Here is a 9,027-nt window from a genome sequence, read left to right on the forward strand (position 1 = left end):
AAACATTAAAGCAGGGGCCACTCATTATATTAGGATTACCAGTAACAGGTATCTGAACGCTCTTCATTTTTACAATTACATTTAATTCATATATAAAAACAAAAAGCATACATGCTTATGGGGTACTATGTAATGTTTTGCTATATCCACATTATATATTTAAATTGAGTTATCTTAAAATTTTATTTATGATAAAAACATTGAAATGTGAATTTGAGAAGGCTAAAGGTAGACAATGGGCAATATCAGGTATAGGGAAAACTGCAAAAAGCTCTTTGGTGGAGTTGGCAAGATCTAAACTTAAACCAAGGTTGTAGTGTATTTGGAACCAGCATTAAGAAACAGGAGTTGTGAACTAAACTACTGATGGTCTGCAAGTAGTAACATTACGGGCCAATTGTGACATGTATTTTCCCAGTGTTTTACAGAACATATATTATGAACTTTTAAGAAAAAATAAATATTTGGGGAATAGCACTTTAAATTGCATATGCACAGTACCAAGTGGTTTATCTGACCATAGACTGAAGGAAGGTACCAAAGCAAGGTAACAGGGCTTTTTATCTGGGGCAAGAGTGTTCTCGTCAAAAAAGACTTGAAGGATTATCTATAAATACAGGATGTAACTTAGCACTGATTTAAAAAAAAAGAATCAACAAAAACTCCAAGAAATATGATGTTTTCAAGACTGTATCCACTCTCCATGTATGAAAGCTGGCCATTTTGGCATTCAAATACTTATTATATACTATCTATTTTAAAGTAGGACAACATAGTAAATGGGATTTTGATAAACTCTGCAACTGAAGCCTAATTTCAAAGAAAAATGAGGGCACAATGTTAGCATGATAATCACAATGCTGACAGTCAGCTCAATTCTTTGCCTCTGTAACCCTAAATTCTTCGTATGAATGGGTGTGATTTCAGCAACTTTCCCCATTAAATAATGGAATGTGAGAGTTTTCCTTCCTCAGTGACATTCAGATTAACTATATTGCCTACAATTTAGGGAACTTCCCACAGGAAATTAGAATCTCAAATCCAAGGACCAAGTATTTTTCAGGAAGTCCTCCAGTGAAAAAGGAAATTTAAATTTGCTTCACTAAGCATTTCTTAATCTACCCAATGAAATAAAACTGAAAAGCAAGTATAAGGCAAATCGCTATACATTTTTGTTGTTATAAGGTAATCAAATTCTTCCTAGGATAAAATATAACTCTCTTAACATATACATTTGTACCTATTTAACTTTTCCAAATTTTCATTTGCAAATGGAGATTCAAAGTTCAAAGTGACCATATCATATTATTGGGTGGGTCAAAATTTAGCCAAATGCGACTGACTCCTTAAGACTGATTTTAACATGTTCTTTCAACTTTATTCAAAGTAAATGTATTTATTATCAATATCCCAGAAATACTTAACATTTTCAAAAATAAATTTCATGCTATCAAAAGGTGATTTTCACTTTAATCCTGTTTGCCTTCACGCCACTGCCATGAGCCTTCATTCCAGGCAACATAGACAAACAGGGCCAGAACCACATGAACAGCAACAACAGCAACAATTGCAGCATAAAAGTAGCTGTCTCTATTGGACATTCCAAGTGCACCTATTGAAAAAAGAAAAAAAAATCATTTTATTCCTCACCAAACCACAAAATTCAAAGCCTAACAATTCTGGTTGGAATGGAGACCATTATAGAAAACAGTAACCAACCAAAATGCAGAGTTATGTAACCTAGTCCCAAGGACTACATCTCCAAAACAAGTCCTGTGTTAGGACTCAGGCAACACTGCAATGCAGAAGGCACAGAAAGACTGTAAGAGACAGAAAATCAGGGAGTTTGCTATGAGATTATGCCTCCTAGTAATGTCAGAAGATATACCCTTGAAATCTCCCTAACATGACTCCCTAAACTTGAGCTGAGCAAGAACAGTAGACACGCTAATAAGGAGGAAGAAAAGCCCAGGAGGCCTCAGCTCTACACAAAGAACTACAGGCAACTAAGGAATACTAAGAGTGAGAAAAAGAAATCTTCCACAGGGAACAACACCAATTGGTTATCCAATATACCAATTGGTCAGCCTGTAAAACATATATACGACTGAACATGTTGTACTTAACATTTAGGAAAACACATATACACACAAAAAAAACAATGAAAAAAGAAGTATAGCACGATTACTAAAAACTGAGAGACAGATATTTGAAGGTCAGTAAAGCACAACAGCCAGCAGCGACTGGCTCTTACCTCTCCCTCAGTCTGAAATGCCGATCCTGCCTCTAGGACTCTCAGAATGAGACTGTGACTGAGAGCTGCCTATTCCCGTTTTATAATCCTCTCTAGGGCTGGGATTAAGGGCGTGCACCTCTTCCACCTGGTTTCTATGGCAAATTAGTGTGGCTATTGGTATAAAAGGTGTGTGCCACCACTGCCTGGTCTGTAAGGCTGACCAGTGGGGCTGTTTTACTCTCTGATCCTCAGGCAAGCTTTATTTATTAAAATACAAATGAAATATCACTATAAAGTGGTCATGAATTTGAAAGAGAGTGAGAAAGGGAAGATGGGAGAAGGGAAGGAAGAAATGATATAATGTATATTACCTCAAAAAGTAAAATAATATAAAATAAAAGCTATAAAAATAAAAAGTCTTAAAAAGAAAAAAGACATAAAAGAAATGTATATAATCACACATGAGAGACAGAATGGTTAGAATGAGCAGAGATACACATGGTTCTTTCCTCTTCCTCCTCTTCTTCCTCCTGTTTCTCAATATTCACAAGATCTCATTCTGTAGACCATGGTGGCTAGGAAGTTGAGATTCTCCTGTCACTTTCTTAAATACCAGCATTACAGGTGTCTCCTGTCGTGCCCAGTTCTACATTTTAAAATTCACACCAGCTATAAGGAAATGCTCTTGACATTATACCACTGGCTTCCATAACTAAGTCCATCATTTTGTACAAAATACATATATGAATTAAAATATGATTCCACATAAAATACAATGATAAAAACTTATAAAAACAATTCTAGGTTAAAAATAGTTCAGCATCGGTGGATGCAGAGATCCATAGCCAAGCACTGGGCCAAACTCCTGGAGTCCCATTGAAGAGAGGGAAGAGGGATTATATGAGCAACGGGGGTCAAGATCATGACGGGAGGCCCACAGAAACAGCTGGCCTGAGCTAGTGGGAGCTCATAGACTGATAGCTGTGGAGCCTACATAGGACCGAGTTGGGCCCTCTGAATGTGGGTAGCAGTTGTGTGGTTTGTTCTATTTGTGGGACCCCTGGCAGTGGGACCAGGATTTATGCCTGGTGCGTGAACTGGCTTTTTGGTACACATTCCCTATGATGGGATACCTTGCTCAGTCTTCATAAAGGGGGGAGGGACTTGGTCCTGCCTCAACTCAATATGCCAGGCTTGGCTGACTCCCCATAGGAGAGCTTGCCTCATCTGTAGATGAGGGGTGAGGGAGAAGGGGGGGGGAATGAGAGGAGGGGAGGGAAAGGGAATTGTGGTTGGTACATAAAATAAATAGTTCAGCATGAAAAGGCACTAACCCAGCCTCCTCTATAAAATCAGAAAATATCAAGGTTTGTTTATTTTTAATATCAATATGATTTCTTATACACATTTGTAGCACAAATCTCTGATTTTATACACGTAGACAGACATTTAAGAGCAATGAGGAAATGAAAGAGCATTATAAATAGAACTGGTACCCAGTTACCAAATTACGTTGCTTTAGTGTATAATTCTACCCCTACAGTAACATAGGAAAGACATCTCCTAGTTCCTGGAGTGTCCATAGGGAAGAGCAGTGCCCACGACACAGACCTGGGAAGCACTGTTTTCATTCCCATTTTCACCAGTTGCCTGTGGTGCAGACAGAAATTACCTTTGCTGTACTGCATCTCTAAAATACAAATTAACTCACAAGTTTGTGGGGATTCTGTAGATAATCTCATGTAAAGCATTTAAAGCAATACATTATATGTAATAAATACAAAAAAAATTGTTTTCTTTTTGAAACGGGGTCTCATGTAGCTCAACTCAGCTTGGCCTCTGACTCTTTTGAGTCCAGGCTCTAATTCTGCCTCCACCTCCCAAGAATTAGACTCATGCAGCACCGCACCCAGCCAACCAAAGCATATGAATTCTTACTGGATATATGTGTGCGTGTGTACGTGTGTGTAGTTAAGCGAGATATATAATATAGATATTATATACTAGTTAAACAAAAGGAATAAGAAAACAACTTTAACAACAGAAAGATTTATAAAACCACTGAACAAATTAGAAAAGATAAATGTCCTCAAGCATGCAAAAATTACCTTCGAATACATAGGATTTAGTTGTAAAATACAACCCGATAGGAACTGTGATCATTAAAGCTGTGAAGAACAGGAGTGTCTTGAGGGTTGAAGCTAAAGTGTTTTCATTTCTGGAAAAAAGTAAACAAACAGAATTTTCACAAGCCATATCCAAATATAATAATCATCCTCCTGAAGATGAAAGAATTCTGAGACAAATAGCTTCCTCCTTCCCGAACAAGGCAAAGGAGCAAGCATGCGCATGCCTGTACCTGAACAGGCCCCTCAGTTTGGCATACAATGTGCTGGTGTGTGCCCCTGGAATTTACTTCAGAAAAACCCAAACCCTCTGGTAAACAGCTCCTCCCCAAGGATTGGACACACTTCTGTCCCAACTAGAAGGCTAGACCAGAAATAGATAACACCAGAAAAGACAGATGTATTCTAGACTCAACCTGAGCCATGACCCAGTCAGGGTCTCCTAGAACATACAGCTGGGTGGGAGTAAATGCAAAAGATAAATGTATTAATGGCTATGCCATGGAACTCCAAATAAAAGCCTAAAATGGACAGCTCAACAGCGGTATTGGGACTGAATATACCAATGATGAAGAAAATTTTGAGTAAATTTAGTGTAGCATTGTATCCTATGTCCATCCTGAGGTACACTCAGTCTACAAACTCCATTCATGGGTAAGTACTCTACACAGATACAGCCATTTCTTCATATTGTGTGTGTGTGTGCGCACACACACACAGACAATGTGAGTAAACATATTCTACAATCCCACATAATTATAAATTCTTCAATAAAAGATGACAAATCCACAGAAAGAATAAAACAATGGCAACCATGGATAGGGGGGAAAATTCAGAACTGTGGCCAAAGTCCAATAAAGTAGCAAAGACCCAAGGCCATTGAGTCTAAATAGCTAATCCGCAAGATGAAAATTATATCTCATAAAACTGTACTGTAGTAAACTTTCTGACTTGATTACAGTCCTTGTACAAGTATGAGAAATTAAATCTTACTGTTAAGCTTACTGCCATGAAACAAAAAGTTCTATGATTATCTTTTGCTACCTAAATGTATTATCTTTTACTATACTCTGTCATTACTGAGATACATAATCCTCACCATATATATGTGTATATAATCATACATATAATCAAATATATCATATATATCCAAAATAGGAAAATACTCACTATTCAACCACTTCTTTTCTGGGTCTTAGAAAAGCATTGAAATTTAGATTTTCCTTAGTGATAAATTCTTATTTTGTGATACTTTAAGCATGCAATAATCAGATTATTTATCTAACTTGATAAGGAACAAAAATTCAAAGAAAGGGTTGATTGGTTATTCTTCCTTATTTAGTCAACTAGTGATTTAGTTTTCAATCCCAGGGATTGAACTCAGGGCTCATATATATATATATATATATATATATATATATATATATATATATACACACACACACACACACACACACACACACACACACACGCTAGGCAAATGCTCTACCATTCAGCTACCTCTCTACCCCTTTTGATTTCTTATCTTCTGAAACTGGGTCTCACTAAGTTTCCATGGTAGCCTAGAACTCACTTTGTAGCCCAATTAGACCTTGAACTTGTGATTCTTCTGTTTCCCAGTTGCCAGTATTAAGAGGCCTATGCTACTATATCTAGAGTATTCTTTAGATAATCTCTTTTAAATATCTACTACCTGGAAAAATTTTTACAAGCATGAGCCAGAGAGATGGCTCAATAGTATTGCTCTTCCAGAGAACCCAGTTCCAGTCCCAGCTCACAACTGCCTTAACTTCAGGTCCAGAAGATCCAATGCCTCTGATCTCCACAGGCACCTGAACTCATGTGCACATACCCACACACAAGAGTGAACACACAAACACACATGCACAATTTAAAACAATAAAAATTTAAAATAATTGTTTACAAACACTTATTGAAAAGAAGATACAATGCAATAAAAGATAATAGGGTAAACAAATCACAGTCACACCAAGCAAATATAATATTTACTGTAAATTATGTCCAGTCTCCCACAGCCGATATGTATATGTTAATAATTTATGGCCTATTATTATTATTGTTTTGTTTCAAGACAAGGTTTCTCTGTATAGGTATAGCCCTGGCTCTCCTAGAATTCACTCTGTAAACCAGGCTGGCCTCAAACTCATCACCAGAGATCCACCAGCCTCTGCCTCCTTGAGTGCTGGAATTAAAGGAACATACCACCACCGCCCAGCCTATTATTTTCAATACATACATACTACTCTCTACCTTAAACTTCAAAAATTTGCCTCTTCTCTGCTATACGCACAGTAATTTAAGATTAAGTAGAGTTATCCACTATTTAAAAACAGAAAATTTTTTTTGAGAAATGTCTTTTCAGATGATTTTGTCATTCCACAAATATCACCGAGCATACAAACTAAAAACTAAGATGGCTTAAACCACTCTAGGTAATCCAATCCCATGGAACACACTTGCAGTCTGTCATTCTCCAAAATGTCCAAAGCACACAGCTGGACAGTCAAGGTGTATACAGTTTAAAAAAATAGCTGACCAACTTTCCCGGGCATTTATACCACTTTTATATTTTTGCTTCTAGCCATAGCATTCAACACCTGTTGCTTCTGCTGGCACAAACCAATTCAGGTAGAATCAGTGACAGTATTTTATAAAAAGCAATGGATACCATTTTATTGATTTATTTTATACCTCTGACAAGGAGTTGCTGAGACCTGTCAGAAATGAGGAATGGAAGGAGAAACCAGAATTAATGTTAGTCACACAAAAAGAATGTTCCCAATGAATCTTATCAAGCTCCTACTCTTTAACACTTCTGAGTTTTCCTTCTTTACACAATTTCTCCAGCAAACATTGAACAGATAGAGATTACCACATCCCTCTTTGTGGCAGTCAAGATTTGCAAGAGAATGATTTGAAGATTTTTTTTAATTCCATTAGAAAACACTAGTAAGTGTCTAGATGGTATACTGTATTGTTAGTGTACTTAGTAAGAATGTCTTTTGGTATTCTTATAAAAAGTCACTTTTGCAAAAAAAAAATGCCCATTAGCATTACTGGAGAGTTAAAAGGATTACAGGGTTTTGGAATCAGCAGGTGTGGCCAGATGTCCATTTTCAAGCCATAGTAATGGTGTGGCCTAATTTTGTGATCTTGGAAGAAAATCACTAAATTCAACTTCCTGTTTTTCCAAAGCTGAAAACTAAGCAGTTAGTCAAACTACGAATTAAGAAATCCGACGATGTAAATTAACGGTTGCTTCTGTTCCACCCTACTGACTGTTTCCCCCAGAGAAGCGGCCTCACACCAGGGTCAGATTCTTCTCCATTCACATGTCAGGTATTTACAAGGCCAGTGATGTAGGTAGGCCCTGGCAGGTCTCAAGAGGAAGGAGGCCCAGTGCCTGTCCTCAACAGAGCACGCCTGGCAAATCAGCAAGCTTGCCTAACAACAGCGAGAGGAAATGCAAGGAAGCAAGAACTGGGGACCTGCTCGCTTAAATGAAAGGTGGGGCCACCCATCGCGCAGCAGCAGCCCCCAAGCTGCCCGCCCTCTTCCGGAGCCTGCAGCAGCCCACAGAGGGGCCTGATCCCAAGGCCGCCCGGTTTGTCGCCTCCGTTCCCTGCGGCGGCATGCCAGGCCAGAGCCGACCCCCCATGGCTACCCAGCCGAACTCAGAAATACCTGAACTCTGGCGGCTGCAGCGCGTTCAGCGCCGCTTTATCAAGGCGCTCCATGGCGTGGCCGCGAGGGTAGCAGCAGGCGCGAGATAATTGGCGGGGTCAGGCGGCTGCCGGTACCAGGACAGTACTAGGCCAGTCGCACCGGAAGTAGCTGCCCGAAGCACGCAGGCGCGGCGCGGCGCGGTGACGCGAGGAGGCAGTGCGCGCAGGCGCGGGTGGGGCGCGGCACTCACGTGACGTACCCGCGAGGGTTCCGTGGGGTTCGTGCCGGCGCGAGGAGCTCGTGCCGGCGCGAGGAGCTCTTTCTCCAGGAGCAGGCCGGGCGAGTAGCCTAGCCACTCGACGTTGAGCCGGGACTTTCCGCGCAGCATCGTCCTCCTAGGCCCAGGGCTCTCCTCCGCGTCTCGGTCCCGCCTGCGGTGCCACGGGAGCCTGGTCACCCGAGGTGGAGGAGCCGCGGAAAGGACAGGCCGGCCGTCGGCTGTGGTGCTAGGCAACTGAGCAGTTTCCAACAACACAAAAAAAGCAATGCACATTATTCCACCAGCCCATGAGCCAAGACCTCATTCATTCCTGGCCGCCTTGGCTGTGCAGCAGGAAGTTCAAAGGAATTTAACACTCACCCGAGTCAGTAAAACTAGAGAACTGTCCGCTGGAAGAGCCCTTGCTGAGAGTGAATGTTCCACGTTGGTAGCAGGTGACCCAAACTTCCACGTAGGGTTAAAAGTATGTTTTGCAGCTGTTCAGAAATCCGCCAATGAGACAACAGGGACTCAAAAATAGTAAGGACAGATGGAACTATGCTCCCAGGCGACCCGAGAGGCACCAACAGAAAAGGGTGTGTACGCCCGAGGACAGGCTTAGCAAACTTACGTGCCCCTGGCTGCTAAGAGAAGGACAGCCCTTACATGGTCAAGGCTGGACAGGGCTGCTGACCACGTACCTATTTTCTGCACCACGG

General features: G+C 40.5%; 1 pseudogene; it reads right to left on the bottom strand.

Annotated features, from left to right (window-relative positions):
- Positions 1–1,469: 1,469 nt before the first annotated feature.
- Positions 1,470–8,730, bottom strand: LOC121440476 (annotated as a pseudogene).
- Between the last annotated feature and the right edge of the window lie 297 nt (positions 8,731–9,027).

The sequence above is a fragment of the Microtus oregoni genome, unplaced genomic scaffold (genome assembly GCF_018167655.1).
Source record: "Microtus oregoni isolate MIOR12 unplaced genomic scaffold, Mior012 000067F_ref0000223, whole genome shotgun sequence".
Classification (NCBI taxonomy): domain Eukaryota; kingdom Metazoa; phylum Chordata; class Mammalia; order Rodentia; family Cricetidae; genus Microtus; species Microtus oregoni.